The sequence below is a fragment of the Cupressus sempervirens genome, chromosome 2 (genome assembly GCF_028749045.1).
Source record: "Cupressus sempervirens isolate cs-2001-9-10 chromosome 2, ASM2874904v1, whole genome shotgun sequence".
NCBI classification, from domain to species: Eukaryota; Viridiplantae; Streptophyta; class Pinopsida; order Cupressales; family Cupressaceae; genus Cupressus; species Cupressus sempervirens.
Window position 1 is genome coordinate 553,999,912 of NC_143119.1, and position 20,000 is coordinate 554,019,911.

Below are 20,000 nucleotides of genomic sequence, written 5' to 3' on the forward strand. Positions count from 1 at the left end.
AGCTGGCCGCGAAGGGTCACCTCCGCGTAGCTAGTTAGCAGGTTGAGGTCTCGTTCGTTAACAAAATTAACCAGACAAATCGCTCCACCAACTAAGAACGGCCATGCACCACCACCCATAGAATCAAGAAAGAGCTCTCAATCTCTCAATCCTTACTAGGTCTGGACGTGGTAAGTTTCCCCATATTGAGTCAAATTAAGCCGCAGGCTCCACTCCTAGTGCTGCCCTTCCGTCAATTCCTTTAAGTTTCAGCCTTGCGACCATACTCCCCCCGGAACCCAAACATTCTGATTTCTCAGAAGGTGCTGGCGGAGTCCTTAGAGCAACATCCGCCGATCCCTAGTCGGCATCGTTTATGGTTGAGACTAGGATGGTATCTAATCATCTTCGAGCCCCCAACTTTCATTCTTGATTAATGAAAACATCCTTGGCAAATGCTTTCGCAGTGGGTCATCTTCCATAAATCCAAGAATTTCACCTCTGACAATGAAATAAAAATGCCCCCGACAGTCCCTATTAATCATTACTCTAGTCCCGAAGGCCAACTGAATAGGACCAGACTCCTATCGCGTTATTCCATGCTAATGTATTCAGAGCGTAGGCTTGCTTTGAGCACTCTAATTTTTTCAAAGTAATGGCGCCGAAACTATGACCCAGCCAATTAAGGCCAGGAACACGCCACCGGCAGAAGGGACGTGAGGGCCAGTGCACACCCAGAAGGCGGACCGACCGTGATGACAAAGGGTGCCTTCCTTGGACGTGAGGGCCAGTGCTCTAGAATTACTACGGTTATCCGAGTAGCAAAGTACCATCAAAGAAACTATAACTGATTTAATGAGCCATCCGCAGTTTCACAGTCTGAAATAGTTCATACTTAGACATGCATGGCTTAATCTTTGAGACAAGCATATGACTACTGGTAGGATCGACCAGGTAGCTTCTAACAACGAGGGGACCCCCAAGACCTGCTACAGCCAAGGGATGCCCACCACGATGGGAAACCGAAATTTGCATTCACTCCGTCATGCATCCAAACATAATTCGCCGCACAAGCAACAAGAATGACGTTCACAGCGCATGCAGGACTCGCAACGCTCAAAGATTTCGCACAAGAAGAAAGTGTCCCATCATCGACTGGAGAGGGCCAAACAGGGAGCCTCGGTTCACAGGCACCTGGGAAGAACATCCCGTATGGAACCCTTTACCCTTGAACTCGCTGCCGCCACTACTTGGAAAGAAGCCTCGAGTCTGTACGAGATGCACCACGCATGTAACCAGCTCAATTGTAAGGCCACTCAAAGACATCCATTTCCCAGGCATATGCCTCCTACACGCCTATTGAGGTGCACCCACACAGACAAAATCCTTCTTGATCGCAACAAACGTTTTCCCATGACGAAGAGCTGGTTGCCAAAGTGCGAACGGAGACCACCGTGCTGTAGGGTGAAGGGTCGTGCGAGTCGAAAACATGGCTGGTTATGCGATTGGCGGGGGCATCACTGTGCACGCGACCACCTCAATTATAAGGCCGCTTGAGGGCATCGTGTATAACAACACCCCCTCCGCACATTTATAGGTGATGAGAGCCCACCCGCATACACGGACATGTCTAACCTCTGGTAAATATCTCCTTTCCCAGCACAGCCTCGCTAACTGTTCCCCGTGACACATGATCTACCAGCGCAGGTACAGAAAAGTTCCTACGGCTGAACACTCACACTAGCGTTGTCGGACAAGCTTCAATCTCATGCACATGCACATACCAAAGAACTGGCACTGCGAGGGAACCACCCGCAAGCACCCACATCTCAAAAAAAAGCATTCGTGCGATTTCTTCCCCTAGACAGACACGTTGGGCCTGTACTTGTCGGAGCATTGCAAAGACGAGCGCTCTGGTTCGCAGGAGCCTGAGAAGAACATCTCTTATGAAACCCGTTCCCCCAAAATGCTCAAATCACAAATGCTCGCAGCAGGGTCGTAATGCAAAGATGTACACCGCACACGCGACCGAGTAAGGACACTCTGAGACATCCATTTCCCAGGCATATGCCCCCTACACACTTTTTGGTGCACCCCGTACAAACGACCATACTTCGACAAGCCCTCCCAGAATTTTGCATCTGAAGAGAGAGATGAAATGCCTTCGGCTTTTTGTCCACACAATGCAAACACCGAACGCTCTCTTTAGGGGGGAGCTGAAGAAGAGTATCTCCTGCAGAACCCATGAACCGCAGCCGTTCGGATCGCACAGGGGAGGATAGGGCATGGAGAGTTTCCGCATCCAAACAAAAATTATCGGTAATACTCTACGCTTCTACTAGCCTAGACCACAAAAGGCTTTCACGACAGTGCCATGCACTTCTGTAGGATGAGACAGTGAAGAGGCGAGCATGCACCGAGAATGCACTAGCGAATAAATTATGCGGCAACCAACCCTTTCGCCGGCCCCCCTCTCAATCCCAAGGCTCTACCGATCGGCAAAAACTTAGGGTGGAGAGTGGACCCTTGATGAAATTAGGGATGTCGAGCAATGCACCCGTGCAACCATCTCTTTCCTTCTTGCCGTCCGGGCAGGATAAAAATGCAATGATAGAATGTGCCAATGAGACGGAGCCCTTGGCTAAAAGATACAACTCCATACACACTCAGCAACAAGCGCATCTTAGAATCGAACACCAAATGTGCAGTGTGTTGCAAGCCATGCAGACACCTACATATAGGGTATATCCATCAAAACAAAGTGACAAGTACTTCCCACCAGCTCTGCCATTGCGATTACTGAATGGGATAATACTCACCGCCACAGATTAATGACCATCATTACCGTCTCGGAATAGATACAAGCACATCGAGCTTCATCCGATCAGCTGGATGAATTTCACCTTGAAGGGGCCCAATCCAAAAGTTTTGGAGGTCATCTCCTGGAACTCTCAATAACAAGGCCCATCTTACATGCAAACTCTGCTACTGTGCAAACATAGGTTGCAATTAAAGAGAAATTGCAAGGCCGTCACAATGGCTCGAGGCCAATGCTCCAACTAAGTCAATTTTCTCTTGCAATCACCATGCCGCCATTCATAGAGAGATCTCCCCATTCACTTGTGACACGACGCACAATCCAAGGTCTAGATGCGAGCTCACCCTTGAAAGAAAGACCACTTTCCAAGACATCCCCTGATGACACATTGGAACGTCAATCGCTGTCGAACCATTCCCAATGTTGTGCCGATCGAGTTGGCACAGAGGCGACCTTAGGGAGCTCCCGCATAGCAATCGGGATGTGCTTTCATGCCCATCTCTCACAAAAACCAATGTTAGCTGTGGACAAATTTGGAATCCAAGGGCTTGCATCCATCGATATCATCGGCACTGGGTCTATATATTCAAAGGCCACGGAGAGGTTTCGATAAGAGAAGCTCCCCTGCTCGCTCGCACAAACATCCCAAATTCTAGACACAAGCTCCCACCCTTAGCATCACTCTCCAGATCACCGCAATGACACATTGGAATGACAACCACTGTCGAACAACTCTCAAAATTGTGGCAATGGAGTGAGAAAGAAGAACAACTTTGGGGAGCCGCGCATAGCAAACGGGCTATGTTGCTGCTTCATTCTGCTCTTATATAGATCCAAAATTGTTGATTTCATTTGGAATCTAAGGCTGCATTCATCCTTGCTCAAACAAGAAATGGCTCTTCTAATCGAATGGCCACGGGGAGCTTCCGATAACAAAGGCTCCCTTGTCACTCGTGATGCGCAAGCCAACTGCTAGAGGACGGGTCGCCCTTCAAATCGCTGCCTAGGCAACCACCACAACGGCACCATTGGAACGACAACCACTGCAAAACCATTCTAAAAATTTTGTGCCAAAGAAGTTGTTGCATAGAGAACGACTCTGGGGAGAGAGCCCTCGCATAGCAAAATCGGGATGGCTTCACAGCCCTCCCAATAGAAACGATGCTGGTGCCAATATTCCAAAAATCCGAATAACGGGTCTTTCGCGAAAACCAGCACTAATTTCTATTGGGGAGGGTCACCGAGAAATTTTGTTATCAAAGCTCCCATTCTAGCCGCGATAGGCACACAAAAAATTGCTAGAGCCCCAAGCACCCACCTCATGGCTAGAGAAGGGCTCGCCATTAGTAGATCAACTTCGAAATCGCTGAACAGATGCACTATGGAATGGCAACCGTAGCCAAGCCTCTTCCGTAATTGCATCGGTCGAGTGATCGAAGAAGGTGATCTAAGAGAGAGTCCAAGGCTAGGGATTCATTGGGGGATTCGCGCCGATAGAAAAAAATTATGCAATACCCGAGCAATACCAGACAGAGGTGCTAGACGAGGGCTCCCATTTTAGATCGAGTTTTAAAATTGCCAAGTAGACGCGATGAGGGCTGGCAACCGCTGCCAAACCCTTTTCCGAAATTGCACCAGCTGAGTGACAAGAAAACCTTTTCTTGAAATAGCACCCTCGAGGGCGGGCTTCATGCCCCTCTAATTGATTCAACATCGGCGTCCACCGTTTCAAAATCCGACATATCCATCCACCCTGATAGCGACGTTGAATCAATGAGGGGGGCACGGGAGAGACTCGCGGCAACCACCTCTCCCCTTGTAGCTGTGGTAGGCACACAAAAAAATTTTGCTAGAGTGCCAAGCACCCACCTCATGGCTAGAGACAAGGGCTCGCCATTAGATCAGCTTCGAAATCTCTGAACAGACGCGCTATAGAATGGAAACCGCTGCCGAGTCTCTTCCGTAGTTGCATCGGTTGAGTGATCGAAGAAGGTGATCTAAGAGAGGGTCCAAGCGTAGGAATTCATTGGGGGATTCGTGCTGATGGCATAAATTTATGCAATACCCAAGCAACACCGGATGGAGGTGCTAGACGAGGGCTCCCGTTTTAGATCGAGTTTTAAAATCACCAAGTAGATGCGGTGAGGGCTGGCAACCGCTGCCAAACCTTTTTCCGAAATTGCGCCAGCTGAGTGACAAGAAAACATGATCTAAAGGAGAGTCTAGGAATAGCACCCTCGAGGGTGGGCTTCATGCCCCTCTAATTGATTCAACGTCGGCGTCCACCGTTTCAAAATCTGACATATCCATCCGCCCTGACAGCGGCGTTGAATCAATGAGGGGGGCATGGGAGAGGCTCGCGACAACCACCTCTCCCGTTGTAGCCACGATAGGCATGCAATAAATTTTTCTAGAGCACCAAGCACCCACCTCATGGCTAGAGACAAGGGCTCTCCATTAGATCAACTTCGAAATCGCTAAACAGACGTGCTGTAGACTGGCAACCGCTGCCAAGTCTCTTCTGTAGTTGCGTCGGTCGAGTGATCAAAGAAGGTGATCTAAGAGAGGGTCCAAGCATAGGCATTCGTTGGGGGATTTGCGCCGATGGCATAAATTTATGCAATACCCGAGCAACACCGGATGGAGGTGCTAGACGAGGGCTCCCATTTTAGATCGAGTTTTAAAATCACCAAGTAGACGCAGTGAGGGCTGGCAACCGCTGCCAAACCTTTTTCTAAAATTGCGCCTGAGTGACAAGAAAACATGATCTAAAGGAGAGTCCAGGAATAGCACCCTCGAGGGTGGGCTTCATGCCCCTCTAATTGATTCAACGTCGGTGTCCACCGTTTCAAAATATGACATATCCATCCACCCTGACAATGGTGTTGAATCAATGAGGGGAGCACGGGAGAGGCTCGCGGCAACCACCTCTCCCGTTGTAGCTGCGATAGGCACGCAAAAAATTTTGCTAGAGCACCAAGCACCCACCTCATGGGTAGAGACAAGGGCTTGCCATTAGATCAACTTTGAAATCACTGAACAGACGCGCTGTAGAATGGCAACCGCTGCCAAGTCTATTCCGTAGTTGCGTCGGTCGAGTGATCGAAGAAGGTGATCTAAGAGAGGGTCCAAGTGTAGGCATTTGTTGGGGGATTCACGCCGATGGCATAAATTTATGCAATACCCGAGCAACACTGGGCGAAGGTGCTAGATGAGGGCTCCCATTTTTGATCGAGTTTTAAAATCACCAAGTAGACGCGGTGAGGGCTGGCAACCGCTGCCAAAACTTTTTTCCAAAATTGCGCCAGCTGAGTTACAAGAAAACATGATCTAAAGGAGAGTCCATGAATAGAACCCTCGAGGGTGGGCTTCATGCCCCTCTAATTGATTCAACATCGGCATCCACCATTTAAAAATCCGACATATCCATCCACCCTGACAGCGGCATTGAATCAATGAGGGGGGCACGGGAGAGGCTCGCGGCAACCACCTCTCCCATTGTAGCCGCGATAGGCATGCAAAAAATTTTGCTAGAGCGCTAAGCACCCACCTCATGGCTAGAGACAAGGGCTCGCCATTAGATCAACTTTGAAATCGCTGAACAGATGCGCTGTAGAATGGGAACCGCTGCCAAGTCTCTTCCATAGTTGCATCGGTCGAGTGATCGAAGAAGGTGATCTAAGAGAGGGTCCAAGCATAGGAATTCGTTGGGGGATTCGCACCATTGGCATAATTTTATGCAATACCCAAGCAACACTGGATGGAGGTGCTAGGCGAGGGCTCCCATTTTAGATCGAGTTTTAAAATCACCAAGTAGATGCGGTGAGGGATGGCAACCGCTGCCAAACCTTTTTCCGAAATTGTGCTAGCTGAGTGAGAAGAAAACATGATCTAAAGGAGAGTCGAGGAATAGCACATCCAGGGTGAGCTTCATGCCCCTCTAATTGATTCAACGTCGGCGTCCACCATTTCAAAATCTGACATATCCATCCACCTTGACACCGACGTTGAATCAATGAGAGGGGCATGGGAGAGGCTCGCGGCAACCACCTCTCCTATATAAGCTATTAGTGTGAGGCTCGCTCTGCATTAGAAATTAGCAAACACACTGACATCCACCTTAAAAAACTAAGGAGCAAAAGATTTTCATCGGTTAGGAGATGTGAATTCATGGAGCCAACAGACTGAAATGGTCATCGAGCTCATCTGATCAACTGGATGAATTTTACCTTGAAGGGGCCCAATCCAAAAGTTCTGGAGGTCATCTCCTAGAACTCTCAAGAACAAGGACCATCTTACTTGCAAACTCTGCTACTGCGCAAACATAGGTTGCAATTAAAGAGAAATTGCCAGGCCATCACATTGGCCCAAGGCCAATCCTCTGACTAAGTCAATTTTCTCTTGCAATCACCATGCCGCCATTCACAAACAGATCTCCCCATTCACTTGTGACGTGATGCACAATCCAAGTGATAGATGCGAGCTCGCCCTTGAAAGGCCAGGCCACTTTCCAAGACATCCCCCGATGACACATTGGAACGACAACTGCTGTCGAACCATTCCCAATGTTGTGCCAATCGAGTTGGCACAGAGGCAACCTTAGGGATCTCCCGCGTAGCAATCGGGATGTGCTTTCGTACCCATCTCTCACAAAAACCAATCTTAGCTTTGAACAAATTTAGAATCCAAGGCTCATATCCATCGATATCGTCGGCACTGGGTCTATATATTCAAAGGCCACGGAGAGGTTCCGATAAGAGAAGCTCCCCTGCTCGCTCGCACAAACATCCCAAATGCTAGACACAAGCTCCTGCCCTTAGCATCGCTCTCCAGATCGCCACAATGACACATTGGAACGACAACTGCTATCGAACAACTCCCAAATTTGTGCTGATGGAGTGAGAAAGACGAGCAACTTTGGGGAGCCGCGCATGGCAAACGGGCTGCTGCTTCAATCCGCTCTTATATATAGATCCGATGTTGTTGATTTCATTTGGAATCCGAGGCTACATTCGTCCTTGCTCACACAAGCATGGCTCTTCTCATCGAATGGTCATGGGGAGCTTTCGATTACAAAGGCTCCCTTGTCACCCATGATGTGCAACCCAACTACTAGATGATGGCTCGCCCTTCAGTTCGCTGTCCAAGAAACCACCACAACGGCACCATTGGAATGACAACCGCTGCCGAACCATTTCAAAATTTTTTTGCCAAAGAAGTTGTTGCAAAGAGAACAACTCTGGGGAGAGAGCCCTCGCATAGAAAAATCGGGATGGCTTCACGGCAGCTGGATGGGATTTGAATTCATGGAGCCAAGGGAGTGAAATGGTCATTGAGCTCATCCGATCAACTGGATGAATTTCACCTTGAAGGGGCCCAATCCAAAAGTTCCGGAGGTCATCTCCTGGAACTGTCAAGAACAAAGGCCAATCTTACATGTAAACTCTGCTACTGCGCAAACATAGGTTGCAATTATAAAGAAATTTCAAGGCCGTCACAATGGCCCAAGGCCAATGCTCTGACTACTAAGTCAATTTTCTCTTGCAATCACCATGCCGCCGTTCACAGAGAGATCTCCCCATTCACTTGTGATGATGCACAATCCAAGTGCTAGACGCGATCTCGCCCTTGAAAGGTCGTGTTCCAAGACATCCCGATGACACATTGGAACGACAACCACTGTCGAACCATTCCCAATGTTGTGCCGATCGAGTTGGCACAGAGGCGATCTTAGGTAGCTCCCGCAAATCAATCGGGAAGTGCTTTCGTACCCATCTCTCACAAAAACCAACATTAGCAGAACAATTTTAGAATCCAAGGCTCATATCCATCGATATCTTCGGCACTGGGTCTATATTCAAAGGCCACGGAGAGGTTCCGATAAGAGAAGCTCCCCTGCTCTCTTGCACAAACATCCCCAAATGCTAGACGCAAGCTCCCACCCTTAGCATCGCTCTCCAGATCACCACAATGACACATTGGAATGACAACCGCTGTTGAACAACTCTCGAATTTGTGCCGATGGAGTGAGAAAGAAGAGCCAGATCGGGTCGACGAAAATGGCTAAGCCAGATCGGGTCGGCCAGCATGGCTCGGCCACCATTTTTCGTCGAGAGCTTTCGATATTAAAGCTCCCATGTAGCAGCGATAAGTACACCATGACAAAATTTCTAGAGCGCCGAGCACCCATAGCAAATTGCCATTATACCAAGCAACGCCGAAGTGCTAGACAAGGGCTCATGTTTAGATCAAGTTTTAAAGTCACCAAAAAGACACGCCATGGATTGGCAACCGCTGCCTCACCTTTCCCAAAATTGAGTCATCAGAAAACATGATCTAAAGGAGAGCTGAGGAAAAGCACTAAGATTGCTTCATGCCCCTTTCATTCATTCAACATCAGCATACACCATTTGAAAACCCAAAAATCCGATCCGCCTAGACACCAATGTTGAATCAATGAAAGGGGCATGGGAGTGGCTCACGGCAACAACCTCTCCTATATAAGCTATTAGTGCAAGGCTCGCTCTGCATTAGAAATCTATGATAGCATGGATAAAAACCTTAAAAATCCAATTCAATGAAAAATGTGACCAAACAGCCATCCATGACACCGTTTTTGGAGCTCGCCCAGATCGGCTCGGCCAGAATGGCTCGCCCAGATCGGCTCGGCCAGCATGGCTCGGCCAGATCAGCTCGGCCAACATGGTGACTTGCTGACTCGGTGAGACTACTTCAAACTGTCAAGAATAGAGGCCAATCTAACATGCCGCCATTCATAGAGAGATCTCCCCATTCACTTGTGACGACACACAATCCAAGTGCTAGACGCGAGCTCGCCCTTGAAAGGCCGCATTCCAAGACATCCCGATGACACATTGGAATGACAACCGCTGTCGAACCATTCCCAATGTTGTGCAAATCGAGTTGGCACAGAGGCGATCTTAGGGAACTCCCGCATATTGATCGAGAAGTGCTTTCATACCCTTCTCTCACAAAAACCAATGTTAGCTGAACAATTTTATAATCCAAGGCTTGTATCCATCGATATCGTCAGCACTGGGTCTATATTCAAAGGCCACAGAGAGGTTCCGATAAGAGAAGCTCCCCTGCTCGCTTGCACAAACATCCCCAAATGCTAGACGCAAGCTCCCGCACTTAGCATTGCTCTCCAGATCACCGCAATGACACATTGGAATGCCAACCGCTGTCGAACAACTCCCGAATTTGTGCCGATGGAGTGAGAAACGAGAGCCAGATCAGGTCGACAAAAACGGCTAAGCCAGATCGGGTCGGCCAGCATGGCTCGACCACCATTTTTCATCGAGAGCTTTCGATATTAAAGCTCCCATGTAGCTGCGACAAGTACACCATGAAAAATTGCTAGAGCACCGAGAACCCATAGCAAATTGCCATTATACCAAGCAACACCGGAGTGCTAGACAAGGGCTCACGTTTAGATCAAGTTTTAAAATCACCAAAAACACATGCCATGGATTGGCAACCGCTGCCTCACCTTTTCCAAAATTGAGCCTTCGGAAAACATGATCTAAAGGAGAGCCGAGGAAAAGCACTGAGATCGCTTCATGCCCCTTTCATTGATTCAACATCAGCATACACTGTTTGAAAACCCAACAATCCGATCCGCCTAGACACCAATGTTGAATCAATGAAAGGGGCATGGGAGAGGCTCACGGCAACAACCTCTCCTATATAAGCTATTAGTGCAAGGCTCGCTCTGCATTAGAAATCTGCGATAGAACGGACAACTCCCTTAAAAATCCAATTCAATGAAAAATGTGACCAAACAGCCATCCACGACACCATTTTTGGAGCTCGGCCGGATCGGGTCGGCCAGAATGGCTCGCCCAGATCGGGTCGGCCAACATGGCTCACCCAGATCGGCTCGGCCAGCTTGGCTCGGCCAGCATGGCTCGCCCAGATTGGCTTGGCCAGATTGGGTTGACCAGCATGGTGACTTGGTGATCGGTGAGAGTACTTGGAACTGTCAAGAACAAAGGCCAATCTTACATGCAAACTCTGCTACTGCGCAAACATAGGTTGCAATTATAGAGAAATTGCAAGGCCTTCACAATGGCCTGAGGCCAATGCTCCGACTACTAAGTCAATTTTCTCTTGTAATCGCCATGCCGCCATTCACAAAGAGATCTCCCCATTCACTTGTGACGACGCACAATCCAAGTGCTAGACGCGAGCTCGCCCTTGAAAGGCCATGTTCCAAGACATCCCGATGACACATTGGAATGACAACCGCTCTCGAACCATTCCCAATTTTGTGCTGATCGACTTGGCACAGAGGCGACCAAACAGCCATCCACGACACCGTTTTTGGAGCTCGGCCATAACGGCTCGCCCAGATCGGCTCGGCCACCATGGCTCAGCCAAAATGGCTCAGCCAGAACGGCTCGCCCAGATCGGCTCGACCAGCATGGCTCGGCCAGATCGGCTCGGCCAGCATGGCCCGACCAGAATGGCTCGGCCAGCATGGCTCGGCCAGAACGGGTCACCCAGATCGGCTCAGCCAGAATGGCTCGCCCAGATCGGCTCGGCCAGATCGGCTCGGCCAGAATGGCTCGCCCAGATCGGCTCGGCCAGCATGGCTCAGCCAGAACGGCTCACCCAGATCGGAACGGTGACTTGATGAACGAACTTAGAGATACGACTTGGTGGGCTGACCTGGCAGGGTGACTTGATGAACGCACTTGAAGGGTCAAATTGGTGGGTTGACTCTATGAACGGACCTAAAGAGTTAACTTGGTGAGAGTACTTGGCGAGGTGACTCGATGAAAGGACTTAAAGAGTCGACTTGGTGAGACTACTTGGTGGGGCGACTTGATGAACGCACTTGAAGAATCGACTTGGTTAGAGTACTTGGTGGGGCGACTTGATGAATAGACTCAAAGAGTCGACTTGGTGAGAGTACCTGGTGGCTCGATGTGATGAGCAGACTTAAAGAGTCAACTTGGTGAGAGTTCTTGGTGGGGTGAACTGATGAACGAACATAAAGAGTCAACTTGGTGGGAGTACTTGGTGGGCTGACCTGGTGGGGTGACTTTATGAACAGACTTAAAGAGTCGACTTGGTTAGATTACTTGTTCTGGTGACTTGATGAACGGACTTGAAGAGTCGACTTGGTGGGGAGACTTGATGAAAGGACTTAAAGGGTCAACTTGGTGAGAGTACTCAGCGGGGCGACTTGATGAACGGACTTAAAGGGTCGACTTGGCAGGGTGACTTGATGAACGGACCTAACGAGTTGACTTGGTGAGAGTACTTGGCAGGGTGAACTAATGAACGGACTTAAAGAGTTGACTTGGTGGGAGTACTTGGTGGGACGACTTGATGAACGGACTTATAGAGTCGACTTGGTGAGAGTAGTTGTTCTGGTGACTTGATGAACGGACCTAAAGAGTTGACTTGGTGAGAGTACTCGGTGGGGTGACTTGATGAATGGACTTCAAGGGTCGACTTGGTGAGGTGACTTGATGAACGGTCCTAAAGAGTTGACTTGGTGAGAGTACTTGGTGTGGTGACTTGATGAAAAGACTTAAAGAGTCAAATTGGTGAGAGTACTTGGTGGGGTAACTTGATGAACGCACTTGAAGGGTCGACTTGGTGGGGTGACTTTATGAACGGACCTAAAGAGTTGACGTGGTGAGAGTGCTTGGTGGGGTGAGTTGATGAACATAGTTAAAGAGTCAACTTGGTGAGAGTAGTTGCTCGGGTGACTTGATGAACGCACTTGAAGAATTGACTTGGTTAGAGTACTTGGTGGGGTGACTTGATGAACGGACTTAAATATTCGACTTGGTGGGCCGACCTGGCAGGGTGAATTGATTAACGGACTTAGAGAGTTGACTTGGTGAGAGTACTTGGTGACTTGGTGGGCCGACCTGGCCAGGTGACTTGATGAACAAACTTAAAGAGTCGACTTGGTGAGAGTACTCGGTGGGCTAACCTGGTCACATGACTTGATGAATGGACTTAAAGAGTCAACTTGGTGGGCCGACTTGGCTGGGTGACTTGATGAATGAACTTAAAGAGTCGACTTGGTGGGTCGAACTAGCGGGGTGACTTGGTGAGAGTACTTGGTGGGCTGACCTGGTAGGGTGACTTGATGAACGAACTTAGAGAGTCGACTTTGAGAGAGTACTTGGTGGGTCGAACTGGCAGGGTGACTTGATGAAAGAACTTAAAGAGTCGACCTGGTGAGAGAACTTGGTGGGCCGAGCTGGCGGGGTGAATTGATGAATGAACTTAAAGAGTCGACTTTGTGAGAGTACTTGGTGGGCCGACCTGGCGGGGTGAGTTGATGACTGAACTTAAAGGGTCAACTTGGTGAGAGTACTTGGTGGGCCGACCTGGCGGGGCGACTTGATGAATGAACTTAAAGAGTCGACTTGGTGAGAGTACTCGGTGGGGTGCCCTGATGAACAAACCTAAAGAGTCGACCTGGTGAGAGTACTTGGTGGGCCGACCTGGCGGGGTGACTTGGTGAGCAAACTTAAAGAGTCGACTTGGTGAGAGTAGTTGGTGGGCTGACCTGGCGGGGTGACTTGATGAACGAACTTAAAGAGTCGACCTGGTGGGCCAACTTGGAAGAGTGACTTCATGAACGAACTTAAAGAGTCCACTTGGTGGGCCAACCTGGTGGGGTGACTTGATGAACGAACTTAAAGAGTCAACTTGGTGAGAGTAATTTGTGGGCTGACCTGGCGGGGTGACTTGATGAATGAACTTAAAGAGTCGACTTGGTGGGGTGACTTGATGAACACACTTGAAGGGTCGACTTGGTGGGGTGACTCTATGAACGGACCTAAAGAGTTGACTTGGTGAGAGTACTTGGTGGGGTGACTCGATGAAAGGACTTAAAGAGTCAACTTGGTGAGAGTACTTGGTGGCTCGACTTTATGAGCAGACTTAAAGAGTCCACTTGGTGAGAGTGGGCCTAATGGGACGATGTGGTGAGTGGGCCTAACGAGGCAAGTTGGTGGGGTGACTTGGCGAGTGGTATTAGAGAGCTGATGTGGTGAGGCGACTCGGTGAGTTGGTTCGTTGAGATGACATGGTGAGCTGACTTGGCGAGTCAACCTGGCGAGCAAACTTAAAGAGTTGACTTGGCAACGTACTCGAGTCGACTTGGTGAGGCGACCTGGCGAGTGGGCTCAAAGAGTCAACATGGTGAGGCGACTCATGGTGAGGAGCTATCCTTGAGGCGACTTGGTGGGCCTACTTGATTAGTCGACTTGGTGAGCTGACCTGACTCGGCGAGTTAGCCCGTTGATGTGACTTGGGCGGGCCGACCTGGCGAATGAACTTAAAGAGGTGACTTGGGCAGGCTGACCTGGTGAGCGAACTTAAAGAGTTGACTTGGCAACGTACTTGAACAACCGACTTGGTGAGCTGACATGGTGAGTGGGCTTAGAGAAGCAACTCAGCGGGGCAACTTGATGAACAGACTTAAAGGGTCGACTTGGCGGGGTGACTTGATGAACGGACCTAAATAGTTGACTTGGTGAGAGTACTTGGCAGGGTGAACTGATGAACGGACTTAAAGAGTCAACTTGGTGGGAGTACTTGGTGGGCCAACTTGATGAACGGACTTATAGAGTCGACTTGGTGAGAGTAGTTGTTCTGGTGACTTGATGAACGGACTTAAAGAGTCGGCTTGGCAGGGTGACTTGATGAAAGGATTTAAAGAGTTGACTTGGTGGGCCGACCTGGCGGGGTGACTTGATGAACGAACTTAAAGAGTCGACTTGGTGAGAGTAATTTGTGGGCTGACCTGGCGGGGTGACTTGATGAATGAACTTAAAGAGTCGACTTGGTGGGGTGACTTGATGAACGCACTTGAAGGGTCGACTTGGTGGGGTGACTCTATGAACGGACCTAAAGAGTTGACTTGGTGAGAGTACTTGGTGGGGTGACTCGATGAAAGGACTTAAAGAGTCGACTTGGTGAGAGTACTTGGTGGCTCGACTTTATGAGTGGACTTAAAGAGTCCACTTGGTGAGAGTGGGCCTAACGGGGCGATGTGGTGAGTGGGCCTAACGAGGCAAGTTGGTGGGGCGACTTGGCGAGTGGTATTAGAGAGCCGACATGGTGAGGCGACTCGGCAAGTTGGTTCGTTGAGATGACATGGTGAGCTGACTTGGCGAGTTGACCTGGTGAGTGAACTTAAAGAGTCGACTTGGCAACGTACTTGAGTCAACTTGGTGAGGCAACCTGGCGAGCGGGCTCAAAGAGTCAACATGGTGAGGTGACTCATTGAGTCAACATGGTTAGGCGACTCATGGTGAGGAGCTATCCTTGAGGTGACTTGGTGGGCCTACTTGATTAGTCGACTTGGTGAGCCGACCTGATGAGCTGACACGGTGAGAGGGCTTAAAGAGGTGACAACTTGGTCGGGTAACTCGACAAGCCAACTTATTGAGGCGAGATGGTGAGTCGACTTGGTGAGCTGACTTGGTGAGCGCACTTAAAGAGTCAACTTCGTGAGGTGACTCGGTGAGTTAGCCCGCTGATGCGACTTGGGCAGGCTGACCTCGCAAACGAACTTAAAGAGGTGAATTGGGGGGGCTGACCTAGTGAGTGAACTTAAAGAGTTGACTTGGCAATGTACTTGAACAACCGACTTGGTGAGCTGACATGGTGAGTGGGCTTAGAGAAGCAACTCAGCGGGGCGACTTGATGAATAGACTTAAAGGGTTGACTTGGCGGGGTGACTTGATGAACGGACCTAAAGAGTTGACTTGGTGAGAGTACTTGGCGGGGTGAACTGATGAACAGACTTAAAGAGTCGACTTGGTGGGAGTACTTGGTGGGCTGACTTGATGAACAGACTTATAGAGTCGACTTGGTGAGAGTAGTTGTTCTGGTGACTTGATGAATGGACTTAAAGAGTCAGCTTGGTGGGGTGACTTGATGAAAGGACTTAAAGAGTCGACTTGGTCGGGTGACTCGATGAACGAACTTAGAGGGTTGACTTTGCGGGGTGACTTGATGAATGGACCTAAAGAGTTGACTTGGTGAGAGTACTCGGTGGGGTGACCTGATGAACAGACTTAGAGAGTCGACTTGGTGAGAGTCCTTGGTGGGCCGACCTGGTTGGGTGACTTCGTGAACTGACTTAAAGAGTCAACTTGGTGGGAGTACTTGGTGGGGTGACTTGATGAACAAACTTCAAGGGTCGACTTGGCGAGGTGATTTGATGAACGGTCCTAAAGAGTTGACTTGGTGAGCTTACTTGGTGTGGTGACTTGATGAAAAGACTTAAAGAGTCGAATTGGTGAGAGTAATTGGTGGGGTGACTTGATGAACGCACTTGAAGGGTCGACTTGGTGGGGTGACTTTATGAACGGACCTAAAGAGTCAACTTGGTGAGGCGACCTGGCGAGCGGGCTCAAAGAGTCAACATGGTGAGGCGACTCATTGAGTCAACATGGTGAGGCGACTCATGGTGAGGAGCTATCCTTGAGGTGACTTGGTGGGCCTACTTGATTAGTCGACTTGGTGAGCCAACCTGACGAGCTGACATGGTGAGTGGGCTTAAAGAGGCGACGACTTGGTGGGGTAACTCGGCAAGCCAACTTATCGAGGCGAGATGGTGAGTTGACTTGGTGAGCTGACTTGGTGAGCGCACTTAAAGAGTCAACTTCGCGAGGTGACTCAGCGAGTTAGCCCGCTGATGCGACTTGGGCGGGCCGACCTGGCGAACGAACTTAAAGAGGCGACTTGGGCGGGCTGACCTGGTGAGCAAACTTAAAGAGTTGACTTGGAAACGTACTTGAACAACCGACTTGGTGAGCTGACATGGTGAGTGGGCTTAGAGAAGCAACTCAGCGGGGTGACTTGATGAACGGACTTAAAGGGTCGACTTGGTGGAGTGACTTGATGACCAGACCTAAAGAGTTGACTTGGTGAGAGTACTTGGCGGGGTGAACTAATGAATGGACTTAAAGATTCGACTTGATGGGAGTACTTGGTGGGCCGACTTGATGAACGGACTTATAGAGTCGACTTGGTGAGAGTAGTTGTTTTGGTGACTTGATGAACGGACTTAAAGAGTCGGGTTGGCGGGGTGACTTGATGAAAGGACTTAAACAGTCGACTTGGTCGAGTGACTCGATGAACGAACTTAGAGGGTCAACTTTGTGGGGTGACTTGATGAACGGACCTAAAGAGTTGACTTGGTGAGAGTACTCGGTGGGGTGACCTGATGAACAGACTTAGAGAGTCGACTTGGTGAGAGTCCTTGGTGGGCCGACCTAGTTGGGTGACTTCGTGAACTGACTTAAAGAGTCAACTTGGTGGGAGTACTTGGTGGGGTGACTTGATGAATGAACTTCAAGGGTCGACTTGGCGAGGTGACTTGATGAACGGTCCTAAAGAGTTGACTTGGTGAGAGTACTTGGTGTGGTGACTTGATGAAAAGACTTAAAGAGTCGAATTGGTGAGATTACTTGGTGGGGTGACTTGATGAACGCACTTGAAGAGTCAACTTGGTGGGGTGACTTGATGAACATAGTTAAAGAGTCAACTTGGTGAGAGTAGTTGGTCAGGTGACTTGATGAACGCACTTGAAGAATCGACTTGGTTAGAGTACTTGGTGGGGTGACTTGATGAACGGACTTAAAGATTCGACTTGGTGGGCCGACCTGGTGGGGTGACTTGATGAACGGACTTAGAGAGTCGACTTGGTGAGAGTACTTGGTGACTTGGTGGGCCGACCTGGCCGGGTGACTTGATGAAGAAACTTAAAGAGTCGACTTGGTGAGAGTACTCGGTGGATTGACCTTATCACGTGACTTGATGAACGGACTTAAAGAGTCGACTTGGTGGGCCGACTTGGCCAGGTGACTTGATGAACGAACTTAAAGAGTTGACTTGGTTGGTCGAACTAGCGGGGTGACTTGGTGAGAGTACTTGGTGGGCTGACCTGGCAGGGTGACTTGATGAACGAACTTAGAGAGTCAACTTTGTGAGAGTACTTGGTGGGTCGAACTGGCGGGGTGACTTGATCAATGAACTTAAAGAGTCGACCTGGTGAGAGAACTTGGTGGGCCGAGCTGGTGGGGTGAATTGATGAACGAACCTAAAGAGTCAACTTTGTGAGAGTACTTGGTGGGCCGACCTGGCAGGGTGAGTTGATGACCAAACTTAAAGGGTCGACTTGGTGAGAGTACTTGGTGGGCCAACCTGGCGGGGTGACTTGATGAACGAACTTAAAGAGTCGACTTGGTGAGAGTACTCGGTGGGGTGCCCTGATGAACAAACCTAAAGAGTCAACCTGGTGAGAGTACTTGGTGGGCCGACCTAGCGGGGTGACTTGGTGAGCAAACTTATAGAGTCGACTTGGTGAGAGTAGTTGGTGGGCTGACCTGGCAGGGTGACTTGATGAACGAACTTAAAGAGTCGACCTGGTGGGCCGACTTGGCAGAGTGACTTCATGAATGAACTTAAAGAGTCCACTTGGTTGGCCGACCTAGCGGGGTGACTTGATGAATGAACTTAAAGAGTCGACTTGGTGAGAGTAATTTGTGGGCTGACCTGGCGGGGTGACTTGATGAATGAACTTAAAGAGTCGACTTGGTGGGGTGACTTGATGAACGCACTTGAAGGGTCAACTTGCTGGGGTGACTCTATGAACGGACCTAAAGAGTTGACTTGGTGAGAGTACTTGGTGGGGTGACTCGATGAAAGGACTTAAAGAGTCGACTTGGTGAGAGTACTTGGTGGATCGACTTTATGAGCAGACTTAAAGAGTCCACTTGGTGAGAGTGGGCCTAACAGGTCGATGTGGTGAGTGGGCCTAACGGGGCGAGTTGGTGGGGTGACTTGGCGAGTGGTATTAGAGAGCCGACATGGTGAGGCGACTCGGGGAGTTGGTTCGTTGAGATGACATGGTGAGCTGACCTGGCGAGTCGACCTGGTGAGCGAACTTAAAGAGTTGACTTGGCAACGTACTCGAGTCGACTTGGTGAGGCGACCTGGCGAGCGGGCTCAAAGAGTCAACATGGTGAGGTGACTCATTAAGTCAACATGGTGAGGCGACTCATGGTGAGGAGCTATCCTTGAGGCAACTTGGTGGGCCTACTTGATTAGTCAACTTGGTGAGCCGACCTGACGAGCTGACACGGTGAGCGGGCTTAAAGAGGCGATGACTTGGTGGGGTAACTCGGCAAGCCAACTTATCGAGGCGAGATGGTGAGTCAACTTGGTGAGATAACTTGGTGAGCGCACTTAAAGAGTCAACTTCGTGAGGTGACTCGGCGAGTTAGCCCACTGATGCGACTTGGGCGGGCCAACCTGGCGAACGAACTTAAAGAGGCGACTTGGGGGGGCTGACCTGGTGAGCGAACTTAAAGAGTTTACTTGGCAATGTACTTGAACAACCAACTTGGTGAGCTGAAATGGTGAGTGGGCTTAGAGAAGCAACTCAGTGGGGCAACTTGGCGAGCACACCTGCTGGGGCAAGGTGGTAAAACGACTAGGTGATTCAACTTGGTGAGTTGACTTAGGGAGCTGACTTGGTGAGTGAACTTAAGGGGTCAACTTGGTGAGGCAACCTGAATAGTTGACTCGGTGAGGTGACCTGGGGAGCCAACATGGTGAGCGGTCTTAAAGAAGAGGCGACCTGGTGGGGCAACCTGGTGAGGCGAGACGGTAAGTCATCTTGGTGAGCCGGCTTGACGAGCTGTGAGTGGACAGAAAGAGTCAATTCTTGATTTGGCAAAGACCACATGGTTAGATGACTTGGTGAGCCGACCTGGCTAGCAAAATTGGGCAGGAAACTTATAGAATCGACTTACTATCCCCAGCCAGGATCGCACGCTTGGGTCGACCCAACTTGGGTCACCTGACTAGGTCAACCCATCTCCGTCGCCCCAGCCTTGGGCGACCCGACTGGGTCGCCAGAGTGGGTCGACGAGGGGAAAAAAAAAAAAAAACAAAAAAAATCATGGGAGGCCCTGTAGAGCGAAAAGCGCTAAATTTTGGGCATTACAAAAAAAAAAAAAAACAAGTTACCCACTTTTGGATCACGCACAAGTTTCAGTTCATGTATTGCCGAGCTGACTCAAGGCCTTACGCCTAGCTAGCCAGATTCGAGGTAGGGTAGCCGAAATGATCCGATTTGAGAATTTTCTTTATAAAAAGAGATCATGATAGGCCTCGTAAGGCAAAA

At 49.7% G+C, this 20,000-nt stretch overlaps 1 pseudogene; it reads right to left on the minus strand.

Moving 5' to 3' along the window:
• LOC149573615 (18S ribosomal RNA) overlaps window positions 1-936 on the minus strand; it is a 1,362-nt pseudogene extending 426 nt beyond the window's left edge.
• Window positions 937-20,000: the final 19,064 nt, after the last annotated feature.